At 40.1% G+C, this 17,232-nt stretch overlaps 1 pseudogene; it reads left to right on the plus strand.

Annotated features, from left to right (window-relative positions):
- The first annotated feature begins 6,406 nt into the window (after positions 1–6,406).
- The window catches only part of LOC145866963 (uncharacterized), a 36,187-nt pseudogene continuing 25,361 nt past the window's right edge, over positions 6,407–17,232 (plus strand).

Consider the following 17,232-nt stretch of genomic DNA (forward strand, 5'->3'; position numbering starts at 1 on the left):
GGTAATAGACTACAGTCGTTATGCTCCTATAGTTTCTGGTAATAGACTACACCAGCAGTCGTTATGCTCCTATAGTTTCTGGTAATAGGCTACACCAGCAGTCGTTATGCTCCTATAGTTTCTGGTAATAGGCTACACCAGCAGTCGTTATGCTCCTATAGTTTCTGGTAATAGACTACACCAGCAGTCGTTATGCTCCTATAGTTTCTGGTAATAGACTACACCAGCAGTCGTTATGCTCCTATAGTTTCTGGTAATAGACTACACCAGCAGTCGTTATGCTCCTATAGTTTCTGGTATTAGGCTACACCAGCAGTCAGCAACCTTTTCCATTTGGTGCCAATTTCTGATCATTTCTACTGATCTGGTGCTAGTTATGATTTTCATATTCACATTTTACTGGAACAGTTTCATTTAATTTATAATAGTATTAATAATTATAATTGTCTTTATCTCAACATCATTCTCTGTGGTTAATCTACATTCTATTTAAATGAAAATTATAAATATACATTTTTATTTCCATTGCTAAGTTTAAAATGACCTACATAAAGCCCAAAAATTTAAACACGCCAACTCATTAGTGGTGGTGTGTTAAGACAATCAGAAATACTATCAGACATCCCCAAATGTAACTTTGACTATAATTACTGTTCCCTGAAGGAGGGAAACGAGGTACAACACCTGTTTGGCCCCACCCCTTCCTGGGTCGGTGAAGAGCGGTATTAAATTTAAGGAAGAAATCCGAGCCTCGCGCTCATCACCTGTAGAAGGCGGGGCTTCCAGCGAGGCGTGGATTTAATAGTATGTTGTACCTAGTTTCCCTCCTTCAGGGAACAGTAGTTATAGTCATAACGTGTGGATTTAATAGTATGATGTACCTAGTTTCCCTCCTTCAGGGAACAGTAGTTATAGTCATAACGTTACGCTTGTCAAATGATGAACTTTAACTTAAATACTGGATCTTGCTGTCGGACAGTTTTTTTGTATTCAGATCTCTGAAATGCTCTCTAATTACGTAACATTTAGTGTCTCCTTATGGTACGCTGGGAAAATAGTTTTCATGGGCACAGAAATCCTAAATCATTTCAGAGTTTGCTAAATCCAATGGTTCTAACCAAGAGTCATCTTTACTTTATTGACAACACCCAAATGGATACTGTCATTAACGCAGTTCTTCAATAATTACACATAATTCTTAACCTCTATGGGCTAGGTGGGACGCTAGCGTCCCACCCGTGGTGCACTCCATCAACAGCAGGTGCATTTCAAGAGCGGCAAATTTGAATCCAAATAAATGTCAAAATTCAAATTTTTCAAACATACAACTATTTTACACCCTTTGAAAGATAAACATCTCCTTAATCTAACCACATTTTACGATTTCAAAAAGGTTTTACGGCGAAAGCATAAATTTAGAGTATGTTAGGACAGTACATTTACAAGAGTTGTGTGTAATGTTTTGTCAATTCAAAGACAGGGTCACCAAAACCATAAAACCAGCTAAAATGATGCACTAACCTTTTACAATCTCCATCAGATGACACTCCTAGGACATTATGTTAGACAATGCATGCATTTTTAGTTCTATCAAGTTCATATTTATATCCAAAAACAGCGTTTTACTATGGCATTGATGTTGAGGAAATCGTTTCCCTCCAATAACCGGCAGTCAAGTCAACACCACAAATTAAATAATTAAAATTAGAAAACATTGGTAAAATATTATATTGTCATTTAAAGAATTATAGATTTACATCTCTTGAACCCAATCAACTTGCCAGATTTAAAAATAACCTTACTGGGAAATCACACTTTGCAATAATCTGAGCACTGCGCCCAGAAAAATACGCGTTGCGATACAGACTAGACGTCATGTTGGGGAGATCTAAAATCGAAAATACTATGTAAATAATCCATTACCTTTGATTCTCTTCATCAGATGTCACTTCCAGGTATCACAGGTCCATAACGAATGTAGTTTTGTTCAAAAAAGCTCATCATTTATGTCCAAAAATCTCTGTCTTGTTAGCACATGATCTAAGCCAGCCGGACTTCTCGTCATGAACGAGGGGAAAAAATATATTTACGTTCGTTAAAACATGTCAAACCTTGTATAGCATAAATCATTAGGGCCTTTTTTTAACCAGAACATGAATAATATTCAAGGTGGACGAATGCATACTCTTTTATAACGTATTGGAACGAGGGTACCCAACATGAACTCGCGCGCCAGGTGTCTAATGGGCCATCATCGTTCCATGGCTCTTGTTCGGTCAGATCTCCCTCCAGAAGACTCAAAACACTTTGTAAAGGCTGGTGACATCTAGTGGAAGCAATAGGAAGTGCCAAAATATTCCTCAGCCCCTGTGTTTTTCAATGGGATAGGTTTAAAGGTAATACAACACATCAGGTATCCACTTCCTGTCAGAAAATGTCTCAGGGTTTTGCCTGCCAAATGAGTTCTGTTATACTCACAGACACCATTCAAACAGTTTTAGAAAATGTAGGGTGTTTTCTATCCATATGTAATAAGTATATGCATATTCTAGTTACTGGGTAGGAGTGGTAACCAGATTAAATCGGGTATGTTTTTTTATCCAGCCGTGTCAATACTGCCCCCTAGCCCTAACAGGTTAATACTGTAGCTGTTTAGTTAGTCACATGTTCAACTATCATCAGCTGATCCAGGAAATCATTTTCTGAATGACAGTCACATGACAAACATCACGACATGCAACAACAACCAAAGTGCTTCTTCATTCATTACTCTGGTAAAGACAGTTATGCCGTGCTCCACGTTGGATCCAACATCCCTAAGAAATTGATGTTTATAATGTGTTATTGTCTGCCTGATTTACAGTAGCGTCTCGTTAGTCTGTTTGCACACAGAGATACTTAGCTCATAATGTGTAGAGAACTGTTCCTTGATGGATAGGCTACTGTACAACACACAGAGCTATTTTCCTTTATTCAGGACATTTAGAATGACAACACATTACAGAATAGCCTAGTGGGATTATTCACAAAATTATCTGGTGATCAGGTTATGAAATGTCATGAAAGACATTTTAGTTTCCATGTTTCACCTGAAGTATGAAATTATTTATAGTCCTAGGTCTATGTTGTTAGGTGAAGTTATGGGTCCTGCAGTATGTCTATGTTATTGTTTGTTGAAGTTATGGGCCAATTTGTTAACTTCTTCGGGCTAGGGGGCAGTGTTCGGAAGTTCGGAGAGTCTGGCATGCCCAAAGGAAACTGACTGTTACTCAGACCCAGAAGCTAGGATATGCATATAATTGGTTGTATTTGATAGAAAACACTTTGCTTGATTTACAGTTTTATTGTTTATTTACATATTAGGGTACCTGAGGATTGATTAGAAACGTTGTTTGACTTGTTTGGATGAAGTTTATTGGTAACCTTTTTGGATTATTTTGTCTGCATGTTGAACGGGTGGATTACTGAACAAAACGCGCCAACCAAAACTGAGTTTTTGGGATATAAAGAGGGACTTTATCAAACAAAACAACCATTTATTGTGTAGCTGGGACCCTTGGGATTGCAAACAGAGGAAGATCTTCAAAGGTAAGTGATTTATTTTATCGCTATTTTTTATTTTTGTGACGGCTGTGCTGGTTTGAGAAATATTTCTATGCAGCAAGTATGCGGGGCGCTGTCAAATCAAATCAAATCAAATTTATTTATATAGCCCTTCGTACATCAGCTGAAATCTCAAAGTGCTGTACAGAAACCCAGCCTAAAACCCCAAACAGCAAGCAATGCATGTGAAAGAAGCACGGTGGCTAGGAAAAACTCCCTAGAAAGGCCAAAAACCTAGGAAGAAACCTAGAGAGGAACCAGGCTATGAGGGGTGGCCAGTCCTCTTCTGGCTGTGCCGGGTGGATATTATAACAGAACATGGTCAAGATGTTAAAATGTTCATAAATGACCAGCATGGTCAAATAATAATAATCATAGTAGTTGTCGAGGGTGCAACAAGCACGTCCGGTGAACAGGTCAGGGTTCCGTAGCCGCAGGCAGAACAGTTGAAACTGGAGCAGCAGCATGGCCAGGTGGACTGGGGACAGCAAGGAGTCATCATGCCAGGTAGTCCTGAGGCATGGTCCTAGGGCTCAGGTCCTCCGAGAGAAAGAAAGAAAGAGAGAAAGAGAGAATTAGAGAGAGCATATTTAAATTCACACAGGACACCGGATAAGACAAGACAATACTCCAGATGTAACAGACTGACCCTAGCCCCCCGACACATAAACTACTGCAGCATAAATACTGGAGGCTGAGACAGGAGGGATCAGAAGACACTGTGGCCCCATCCGATGATACCCCCAGACAGGGCCAAACAGGCAGGATATAACCCCACCCACTTTGCCAAAGCACAGCCCCCACACCACTAGAGGGATGTCTACAACCACCAACTTACCGTCCGAAGACAAGGCCGAGTAAAGCCCACAAAGATCTCCGCCATGGCACAACCCAAGGGGGGGGCGCCAACCCAGACAGGAAGACCATGTCAGTGACTCAACCCACTCAAGTGACGCACCCCTCCCATGGACGGCATGGAAGAACACCAGTAAGTCAGTGACTCAGCCCCTGTAATAGGGTTAGAGGCAGAGAATCCCAGTGGAAAGAGGGGAACCGGCAAGGCAGAGACAGCAAGGGCGGTTCGTTGCTCCAGCCTTTCCGTTCACCTTCACACTCCTGGGCCAGACTATACTTAATCATAGGACCTACTGAAGAGATAAGTCTTCAGTAAAGACTTAAAGGTTAAGACTGAGTCTGCGTCTCTCACATGGGTAGGCAGACCATTCCATAAAAATGGAGCTCTATAGGAGAAAGCCCTGCCTCCAGCTGTTTGCTTAGAAATTCTAGGGACAATTAGGATGCCTGCGTCTTGTGACCGTAGCGTACGTGTAGGTATGTACGGCAGGACCAAATCGGAAAGATAGGTAGGAGGAAGCCCATGTAATGCTTTGTAGGTTAGCTTTGTCCTCAGATAATAAAATGCTATGCTTTCACCGTAAAGCCTATTGTAAATCGGACAATGCGGTTCGATTACCAAGATTCTAAACTAAAGAATCATGTATGACACTTGTATTTTCATGAATGTTTAATATTACGATTTTTGTATTTTGAATTTCACGCTCTGCAATTTACCGGATGTTGTCTAAGTGGAACGCTAGCAGAACACTGATCCGTAAGAAGTTAAACACTTAGCGTACAAACCCTCATTGTCAGGCTGATGGCAAAGCTAAACTTGCCAAAGAGCATTTTACTGGTTGAAGTGTTTAAGTATAAAGCAGTTGGTTTATATCACAAAGTTAAGTTGGAGATTCAAACGATCCTTACAGTTATAATCTAATAGTAGTGTGAAATGCACTCATAATCAACCTAGAAATGGAGGCTATTTTTGCAGTCAGCCTATGAGAACTCCCCTGAGATTTCCCCCATGGTGGTGAATTAGTGAATAGACACAGAGCTTAATGTGAGTTTCCTTGAGTACCACTCCTGATCTTGTGCTGTAATATTCAGAATACATCGTGAAAAACTAAAATCTTTGCTCACCATTTTTTTCTCCTGGCAGATATACTACATCCATAACTAGGGGTTTCCTCATTACCAGATATACTACGTCCATAACTAGTGGTTTCCTCATGACCAAATATACTACATCCATAACTAGTGGTTTCCTCATTACCAGATATACTACATCCATAACTAGTGGTTTCCTCATTACCAGATATACTACATCCATAACTAGTGGTTTCCTCATTACCAGATATACTACATCCATAACTAGTGGTTTCCTCATGACCAAATATACTACATCCATAACTAGCGGTTTCCTCATTACCAGATATACTACATCCATAACTAGTGGTTTCCTCATTACCAGATATACTACATCCATAACTAGTGGTTTCCTCATTACCAGATATACTACATCCATAACTAGTGGTTTCCTCGTTACCAAATATACTACATCCATAACTAGTAGTTTCCTCGTTACCAAATATACTACATCCATAACTAGTAGTTTCCTCATTACCAAATATACTACATCCATAACTAGTGGTTTCCTCATTACCAGATATACTACATCCATAACTAGTGGTTTCATCATTACCAGATATACTACATCCATAACTAGTGGTTTCCTCATTACCAAATATACTACATCCATAACTAGTGGCTTCCTAATTACCAGATATACTACATCCATAACTAGTGGTTTCCTCATTACCAGATATACTACATCCATAACTAGTGGTTTCCTCATTACCAGATATACTACATCCATAACTAGTGGTTTCCTCATTACCAGATATACTACATCCATAACTAGTGGTTTCCTCATTACCAGATATTCTACATCCATAACTTGCTGTTTCCTCATTACCAGATATACTACATCCATAACTAGTGGTTTCCTCATTACCAGATATACTACATCCATAACTAGTGGTTTCCTCATTACCAGATATACTACATCCATAACTAGTGGTTTCCTCATTACCAGATATACTACATCCATAACTAGTGGTTTCCTCATTACCAGATATACTACATCCATAACTAGTGGTTTCCTCATTACCAGATATACTACATCCATAACTAGTGGTTTCCTCATTACCAGATATACTACATCCATAACTTGCTGTTTCCTCATTAGAAGGGAGGAGTTTCTGCAACCATATTGTGTGTGCTTTGCCCTCGTGCCGCAATTTTAGCAAACACAGAAAGGGGCCTGTATTGGAGACCAAAAGTCGTCTGGCACACTGCTTAGGATTTCAACAACTTTAATAATTGATTTCTAGCCTACAATCATCAGTTTTACTACTAATGTGAAAACAAGACTAAATATGACTATTCTTGCTCATTTTAAGAAATTAAATAATTGTAACATTCATTACAGACGTCAGTTGTTGTACATCATGGCTCCGCTGTTGGCATCACCTTATACAGTGGATTACCGCTGTTGTGGGCCTTTATATCATCTGTCTGACTTTGTTGTTCACACAGGAGAGATACTTAACTATCGTGGATCCTCTGGGGAGCCTCAACAACCTCATGATGCTGAAGAGGCAGAGAAGAGTCTCTCCACATTAGAACACCTCAATAAACACCTGCAGACATCCACAGGGAAGAAAACTCACTGCTGCTCTGACTGTGGGAAGAGATTCACCTCATCAGGCATTAAAATTCATCAGAGAACACACACAGGAGAGAAACCTTATTGCTGTGGTGAATGTGGGAAGAGTTTTGGTCGATCTAGCCATCTGACTCAACACAAGAGAATACACACAGGACAGAAACCTTATAGCTGTGGTCAATGTGGGAAGAGTTTTAGTCAATCTGGCCAGCTGGTATCACACCAGAGAATACACACAGGAGAGAAATCTTATAGCTGTGACCAATGTGGGAAGAGTTTTGGTGGATCTGGAGAGCTGACAGTGCACCAGAGAACACACACAGGAGAGAAACCTTATAGCTGTGATATATGTGGGAAGAGATACTCTGATAAAAGATCTCTGATCAAACATCAGAAAATACATACATGAAGGAATTGTTTCATGATATCAATGAAATGAAATCTCACAATGTAGAATGTTTTAACATTGTAGAAGGAGTATTTTAATGTCACAATGTAGGACCCTAAACGTTTGTCCCCTGTTCTATTGATTTCAACATGATATGGATATTAGCCTCAGGGGGAAAATCCAGGCTCTGAATTGAAAGAGTTACTATTTATGAGATTTAACAAAAAGTGACTAACACAAAAAGAGTTGTGTTACACTTACCATGTTGGTGACCCACTTGAATCAAAACGCAACACTTCAAAATGTAGTGAGCTGTTTTCTACAAATTGTCCTCTAACCAGGGATGTACACATTATTCCCAGATTCCATGTGGTTTTTGAGCTGTTCGTTTTAACAGGACGTGTAACCTCATCTTCCTCCTTTCGCACAATTGATTGCCAGCAGCATACCACCCTGCATCCCACTGCTTGCTTGCTTCTGAAGCTAAGCAGGGTTGGTCCTGGTCAGTCCCTGGATGGGAGACCATATGCTGCTGGAGGGCTAGTCGGAGGTACTCTTTCCTCTGGTCTAAACAATATCCCAATGCCCCAGGGCAGTGACTGCCCAGTGTAGGGTGCCGTCTTTCGGATGGGACGTTTAAACGGGTGTCCTGACTCTCTGAGGTCATTAAAGATCCCATTGCACTTATTGTAAGAGTAGGGGTGTTAACCCCGGTGTCCTGGCTAAATTCCCAATCTGGCCCTCATACCATCACGGCCACCTAATCATCCCCAGCTTACAATTGGCTCATTCATCCCCCTCCTCTCCCCTGTAACTATTCCCCAGGTTGTTGCTGTAAATGAGAATGTGTTCTCAGTCAACTTAACTGGTAAAACAACGGTAGAAAAAAAATCTACATGATATCGATGAGTTATGACAAATAAGTGTTGTGTTCCTTTGTTTAGCGACCCCTACATTTAAATGCATCACTCCAAAATGTAGCTGACTGTCTTCTGCAGGTTGTCCTCTAACCAGTGAGGTAACAGATATCTCCCATTTCCATGTGTTTTTTTTTGTTGTGTTAATTTCAACAACGTGTAGAACTGATTTCCCCTCTAATTGATATCAGTGATTTATTGCTACTTGTCAAAAAAATACAAGTAATATGATTATTGTGGCAGATGTTTGTGTACATAGCACATGTTATGTTTAGGTTTTCAATTTATCACAAACTGTTTCTGTTTCTGCATGTTGGTTATTGATTTAGACACGTTAAAACTGTGTTTTGACATTGGGGATATCCCATCTAGCAACATGTCATTGAAAAGTCGTTGAAAATAACACTATGCAACCAAACATTTCATTTTTACATTTCATGTAACATTTAGTAGTGATAATTATTCATGCAACCAACTGACCATTTTTTGGGTACAATTATATTGACATTGTTGCCCTGCTTTTAGAATATCAGGGTTCATTCTCAGATGTGCCAACCCAAATGTACTAGAGCATGACATTGGGGACTGGGCCCCGATCCAACAACATGCCTATCTAGTGAACCCTGAAAAGAGAGAGAAGCTCTGCAGTGAGGTGGAAAGTTACATGTCCGTGTTAAGGACAACTTGGTTGCTGATTGTCTCAAAGTGGGCAGTCAAAAAGACTTGTGTTGTGCATTTAACCAGTGCTTAAAGCATGGATCACAATTTATTTTGACTGCACGTTTTTCCGTATTGGAGATGAGTTTTGTTTGGGCTCGTTCCAAGGGGACGAGAGTTCTAGAAGCTAGTGAGTTTTAGGAAGACGAGAGTTCTAGAAGCTAGTGAGTTTTAGGAAGACGAGAGTTCTAGAAGCTAGTGAGTTTTAGGAAGACGAGTGTTCTAGAATCTAGTGAGTTTTAGGATTCTATAGAAAGAAAAAGGAGAAACAAATAATACTATTGTATATTATTATTTAGAAATGCGTGTTTTTTTCTTGTTTTTAATTGTTGACAGCCAGTAGACACCATGTTTATATTGGTGAAGGTGAATCATTCTAGTTGATTATAATGAGAAATGGAAGTTGTTTTCTGTTGGTGGTGAGCAAACTTGTCCAACTAAAATATAGGATATATTTGTTGTCTTAAGGGGGGAGGTATTACAGGCTTTGGTTTTTCCATTTATGTTTTGAGGTTGGACTTTAGCACGTCTAGCTCGTTAGCACGTCTAGCTCGTTAGCACGTCTAGCTCCGTCAGCCCGTCTAGCTCGTTAGCACGTCTAGCTCGTCAGCACGTCTAGCTCGTTAGCACGTCTAGCTCGTTAGCACCACTAGCTCGTTAGCACGTCTAGCTCGTCAGCACGTCTAGCTCGTTAGCGCGTCTAGCTCGTTAGCACGTCTAGCTCGTTAGCACGTCTAGCTCGTTAGCACGTCTAGCTCCGTCAGCCCGTCTAGCTCGTTAGCACGTCTAGCTCGTCAGCACGTCTAGCTCGTTAGCACGTCTAGCTCGTTAGCACCACTAGCTCGTTAGCACGTCTAGCTCGTCAGCAGGTCTAGCTCGTTAGCACGTAGGACGCACTGATTGGTGTCACCTCGTTAGTCAGTATGTGTTACACCTGTGCTGGCTTGTCCATCTCGTTAGTGGGAAGGTGTTTCACCTGAGCTGGTCCAGGTTCTATTTAAGAGTGTCTGGCCCAGTGCTCCAGTTGTCTTGATACATGTGGAGAGTCAACACCTTTAGTTGCTCCACCTTTTTGGTTTGCTTCCTGTCTTTAAGTTTGGTGTGGGTTTTTCTTTTGTTTTCCTCTTCTTGGGAAGATTTAGTGGGTCTCATGGTGGGTGTCTTTTATGTCCCAGTTGTTGTTACTAGTCAACTTCCAGTGGACACCCCCATAGTGTCTTTCAGAGACCCTCCTAAAAAACAAGCTTATATTTTGGGTTGGATGTTGCATCCAATTAATATTTTAATCAATGGCATTTCCTTAGAATGTTCATTAGTCTTTCAGTTGTTAGTCTTCTGTTTGTTGTTTACTAAATATTTCTGTTTATTTCCATTTTTTTATTTTTTCCTGTGAAGCCATTGTGTTGCATCCATGTCTGAAATGTGCTGTATAAATAAAGCTGGATTTGATTTCAACAAATTAACCCAATGACTGGCCAATCAACAGACTCTTGGTATGAAAAACAGTATCATTTTTCCAGCCTGCTGAAGGCGTGGTGGAGTGGTAAACACCACCCCCGGCTCTACCAGGGGCTTGAGGTGGTCTCCCACAGCTCTGCTTATGTCATGTTCTGTGGCCTTGCTGTTCCATTTCTTGACTGCCCCTGCAACACAGAAATGCATTTAGTCATATTATATAAAACACTCAATGTAATGTATATGGAGCATCTATGGCCTCAGTTACACCTGGCACCTACATGTGACTTCTGTCATCTGATCACTCCAAGCTGCATTAGGTTCAGATCTACCAGGATGGGCCTTTGACATAGTCTGGACGCAGTCAGACCACTGAATATGCATAAGCAATGTAAAGAGGTGGGGTGAATGAGGGGAAAAGTACATTTGACACAAATTACCTTCGTAATAAATAAATGTTGTTGGTCACATACAGGTGTTCAGCAGATGTTATTGCAGGTGTAGTGAAATGCTTGTCCTTCTAGTTCCCACAGTGCAGTAATATCTAACAATTAATATCTAACAATTTCACAACAAATACCTAATACACACAAATCTAAGTAAAGGAATGGAATTAGGAATATATAAATATATGGATAAACAATGTCAGAGCAGCATAGACTGAGATACAGTTTATACATATGAGATGAGAAATGGAAGATATGTAAACATTATTAAAGTGACTAGTGTTCCATTTATTAAAGTGGCCAATGATGTCAAGTCTATATGTAGGCTGCAGCCTCTCTGTGCTGTTTAACAGTCTGATGGCCTTGAGATAGAAGCTGTTTTTCAGTCTTTCGGTCCCAGCTTTGATGCATCTGTACTGATATCGCCTTCTGAATGATAGCGGGTGAACAGGCAGTGGCTCAGGTGGCTCGGGTAATAACAAAAAACATGTATGTATGCCTAAGGGGAAATTCACTTTCATACAGCTTAAAGGGGTGAGAAATTACACCGATATCAGTGGACAATTTGCACTAATGTAAATAAATATAGATGATGGAACATATTCCCTTTTGCTGACGTGATGAACCGCTAAGGGGACATAAATATTTACCATCTAAACCATGTGTGACCTCTCACCTCTCTGGCTGTAGAAGTGTTCTTCCTAACCAGTCCCTCAACAGCTCTCTGACTGAGCTCCACCCTCACTGGGTCTTCAGAGGAGAGGAAGGCTGAGGAGGGATGGAAGGATGAATGGATCAGTCAGTCAATAAAGTGTAGAGCTGCTGTCTATGCTGTCTGACAAAATCACAATTTTAGTAGTTCATTAAAGTAAATTAGGCTTTATGACTGCTGAATACCAACTATCAATCACTTAGATCATGTATTTTCAGGTAGAGATACATCCTTGGGACGTCCCTAGCCCGTTGAAGTTGACATTTTAAATGGTTAAGGTAGGGGTTAAGGTTAGGGTTTAGGGTAGGGATGTCCCAAGGATCCAAGATAGCATTGACCATTGTGCATTCTTCTGTCTCTTTTACATAGCAGGTGATGGGTTCTGACTTCTGAACTTGAAAATATTAAATATCCTTATTATGTGAAATTGAATGAAACAATAATGTATGTTGATGCTAATATGATGTACAATATTCCATGATGTTTCTATATGATAACAATAGAGTAATATATTTAATATGATGTATAATATTCCATGATGTTTCTATATGATAACAATAGAGTAATATATTTAATATGATGTACAATATTCCATGATGTTTCTATATGATAACAATAGAGTAATATATTTAATATGATGTACAATATTCCATGATGTTTCTATATGATAACGATAGAGTAATATATTTAATATGATGTACAATATTCCATGATGTTTCTATATGATAACAATAGAGTAATATATTTAATATGATGTACAATATTCCATGATGTTTCTATATGATAACAATAGAGTAATATATTTAATATGATGTATAATATTCCATGATGTTTCTATATGATAACAATAGAGTAATATATTTAATATGATGTACAATATTCCATGATGTTTCTATATGATAACAATAGAGTAATATATTTAATATGATGTATAATATTCCATCATGTTTCTATATGATAACAATAGAGTAATATATTTAATATGATGTACAATATTCCATGATGTTTCTATCTGATAACAATAGAGTAATATATTTAATATGACAAATACTATTTTTTAACCGTTTCACAAATTCATTTTAATTAACTTAATCATTATGATTCAACATCAGTTCACCGTCTCACCTCATACTGTATTGGAGCAGCAGCAGCTGACTGCCCAGTTCAACATCAGTTCACCGTCTCACCTCATACTGTATTGGAGCAGCAGCAGCTGACTGCCCAGTTCAACATCAGTTCACCGTCTCACCTCATACTGTATTGGAGCAGCAGCAGCTGACTGCCCAGTTCAACATCAGTTCACCGTCTCACCTCATACTGTATTGGAGCAGCAGCAGCTGACTGCCCAGTTCAACATCAGTTCACCCTCTCACCTCATACTGTATTGGAGCAGCAGCAGCTGACTGCCCAGTTCAACATCAGTTCACCGTCTCACCTCATACTGTATTGGAACAGCAGCAGCTGACTGCCCAGTTCAACATCAGTTCACCCTCTCACCTCATACTGTATTGGAGCAGCAGCAGCTGACTGCCCAGTTCAACATCAGTTCACCGTCTCACCTCATACTGTATTGGAGCAGCAGCAGCTGACTGCCCAGTTCACCGTCTCACCCCATACTGTATTGGAGCAGCAGCAGCTGACTGCCCAGTTCAACATCAGTTCACCATCTAGGTTTGGATTATTTCCTCAACTATATTCTTTCCCATATATTGTATATCGTTTCCATAAAGCCAACATGGCTTTACACTCATTAACCTAAGTTTCCAATCTACATGTACAACTAGCTAACGTTAGCTTCGTTAACTAACTAACTAACTAACTAACTAACTAACTAACTAACTAACTAACTAAGGACGGTGACCTGTCCAGACCAGATGTTACAACGAACTGAATCGTCAATGGAGGTCTTCCTCTTTATATAGGCTGCTACAGCATGCAATACTATTAACTCACAAGGGGGCATAACGTTACATGTACAATACTATCCCATTTTGGAAACGTTACATGTACAATACTATCCCATTTTGGAAACGTTACATGTACAATACTATCCCATTTTGGAAACGTTACATGGACAATACTATCCCATTTTGGAAACGTTACATGGACAATACTATCCCATTTTGGAAACGTTACATGGACAATACTATCCCATTTTGGAAACGTTACATGTACAATACTATCCCATTTTGGAAACGTTACATGTACAATACTATCCCATTTTGGAAACGTTACATGGACAATACTATCCCATTTTGGAAAAGTTACATGTACAATACTATCCCATTTTGGAAACGTTACATGGACAATACTATCCCATTTTGGAAACGTTACATGTCCGCCCCCTTGTGGAGGGAAATTAATATCTTAGATGGTACAGAACATGGACACAATGCAATTGGGATCAAGAAGAAGGTACAGATATGTTGTAGGACAGCTGCATTTGAAGTGTACATTTAACCTACATAGCAGTCAATACAAACTGACATCTATTAGCATACAAATGTGTGCAAATGATCTTTTCAGATCTTCTCAGAAATGAATCAAGTCCATGGAATGGATATAGACAAAAAGATAATTCAAGGACTATCAGAGGTAGAGAGGCGAGGCAGGGGTGATGACATCATCCTGCTATTTTGACAGTCCCTGAAGGACAATACAGAAGAGGGATTTGCTCTTATTCCTTCCTTTTCTCTAATGTATTTTGTAATAAAATTAGCAAGTGTAGTAAGATCATTGCTTTACTTTATTAGGACTGGAGACCACAGCAGTGATTCTGCTCTTGCCCTACCTCTTCAATGAGGACCCGAGTGGCCTTTATGTCCGTGACAAGGTATGCCTATGCACCAATCATCTGTTTCTTCATAAACATAGGTGTGCATGCTTATATAAAACTACAGCTGAACATTTGTTCTGTTCTTTGTTAATTGTATGTGTATTAATCATTTCTTACTTTTGTTGACACAGATTTCACCGCTCTTCACTCCTTTACTACACATCGGTGGAAATCCATTTCACCATGAGAGTGAAATCCCGCTGGCCTTTGATGGGGAGAACATCCAGGCCCTCGAGGACGTCCCCATGGGACTTGGAGCTCTGCTACGACTGGATGTTTTATTTTATGTTAAATTTCCCCAAAATTTCAGAAAAACACTTATGTTCTTTAGTTAATGTGTTCTGGGGATAAGAGAAGTTGGGGTGAAGTTACCAGGGCATATATATATTATACACACATACAATTCATCATATTTTAATATATTCACAGAATCCATATAAAACGTAAGAAATTCTCAGGTAGTCACGACAACCATTCCATTTGCTTTTTCAGGGACTCTCCATAGCTACGAAGCATCTCTCCAAAAATACTCCCAGCAGAACCAAAAATAAACTTTAGTTTCCCAGACAATGACCATATTTCAACCACATTCACACAACTCTCATATCACAGTCACACAATGCTATTCTCAAACATACCTAATCAATTAGTTGTTTTTCAACAATATTTTAACCTGCAGGAATATTTTCACATTTCTATCTCATGGTTAGTTCCTAGGATAATGTAACTCATACATTTACATCTTTCAATAATTCTAAAATGGGGTCCAGATATAAAACAATTTTAGGTGCACCTTACTATCTTATACTATATCATAAATGGTCTTAACTAGTAAACACAGATTCTAGTTTTCATCCAGTTCACACAGATAGCTGACTCAGCCTCAGAGCCTCCTGACTGGGCCCTGTTTACACCTCCACACAGGAATACACACTCAGAGCCTCCTGACTGGGCCCTGTTTACACCTCCACACAGGAATACACACTCAGAGCCTACTGACTGGGCCCTGTTAACACCTCCACACAGGAATACACACTCAGAGCCTACTGACTGGGCCCTGTTTACACCTCCACACAGGAATACACACTCAGAGCCTCCTGACTGGGCCCTGTTTACACCTCCACACAGGAATACACACTCAGAGCCTACTGACTGGGCCCTGTTAACACCTCCACACAGGAATACACACTCAGAGCCTCCTGACTGGGCCCTGTTTACACCTCCACACAGGAATACACACTCAGAGCCTTCTGACTGGGCCCTGTTTACACCTCCACACAGGAATACACACTCAGAGCCTCCTGACTCGGCCCTGTTAACACCTCCACACAGCAATACACACTCAGAGCCTACTGACTGGGCCCTGTTTACACCTCCACACAGGAATACACACTCAGATCCTACGAGGCTTTTCTAAAAACTACACTTTGCGTGTTTCACTCACCTCTTTTTTTAAACTACGTTCGAGATGTGGTATCCACTCGGCTCGCTGCCTCTCAGATTAAAGGTGGGTCCATTTGTTCTGTTCCCGCAGTGTGGTCTCCCTGAGATCCCAAGTTAGAGGGATCTCTGGTGCACCATTTACCCAGGTCACCAGGAGCGGTCACCAAGTCAAGATTCACATCCCCATCGCCAAATGTGGTGAATTTCTTTAATATTAATTGAGACAAACTTATCACACAAGTCAGAGTTATTCTTAAAGTAAATCTTTATTCACTTATAAGGGAGCAGGTCAATACAACACACATAAAGTCAATCAATTGGGTGCCCTATGATAATGATGGCTGGTCGAACAATCACCCCCAGATGATTCGTTGAGAGATGAATCAACCCCAGATGATTCGTTGAGAGATGAATCACCCCCAGATGATTCGTTGAGAGCCCCGAGACAAAAGTACAAAGGTCTTTTACAGCCAAGATACACCCCTTTCAACCTACATGACGAACAATAGATGTATAGAACGGGTCACAAGGTTAAGATTTGTATGAAAGATACTTATAATTCTCAGCAGACAGTATCTGCTGTAAAAACAGTACTCTTTGTGTAGAGACCAGGGTCTGGCCCTGAGGTCATCTCTCCCTGGTACCATATAGAACAGAAACATTAACTCATGTTCTGGAATGCGGTCTCTTTAGGTTTTATCACCCAAAAGACATTGCAAATCTCCTGTCAGTGTTTTCTCCCAGAGGCCCATCCTCAGTAGAACACAGACACAATAGTTCTAAGAACCCTCTATTCTGTTGCATAAAACAACCATTTGATGCAATAAAAGTATTATAACATAATGTTGCAGTTTTGCTCTCAGTGTCCACTGAAAGTTGACTAGTAACAACAACTGGGAGCTAAAAGACACCCACCATGAGACCCACTAAATCTGCCCAAGAAGAGACAAACAAAAGAAAAACCCACACCAAACTTAAAGACAGGAAGTAAACCAAAAAGGTGGAGCAACTAAAGGTGTTGACTCTCCACATGTATCAAGACAACTGGAGCACTGGGCCAGACACTCTTAAATAGAACCTGGACCAGCTCAGGTGAAACACCTTCCCACTAACAAGATGGACAAGCCAGCACAGGTGTAACACATAC

Source organism: Salmo salar, unplaced genomic scaffold, assembly GCF_965601325.2.
Source record: "Salmo salar unplaced genomic scaffold, fSalSal1 ptg000152l, whole genome shotgun sequence".
Taxonomy (NCBI): domain Eukaryota; kingdom Metazoa; phylum Chordata; class Actinopteri; order Salmoniformes; family Salmonidae; genus Salmo; species Salmo salar.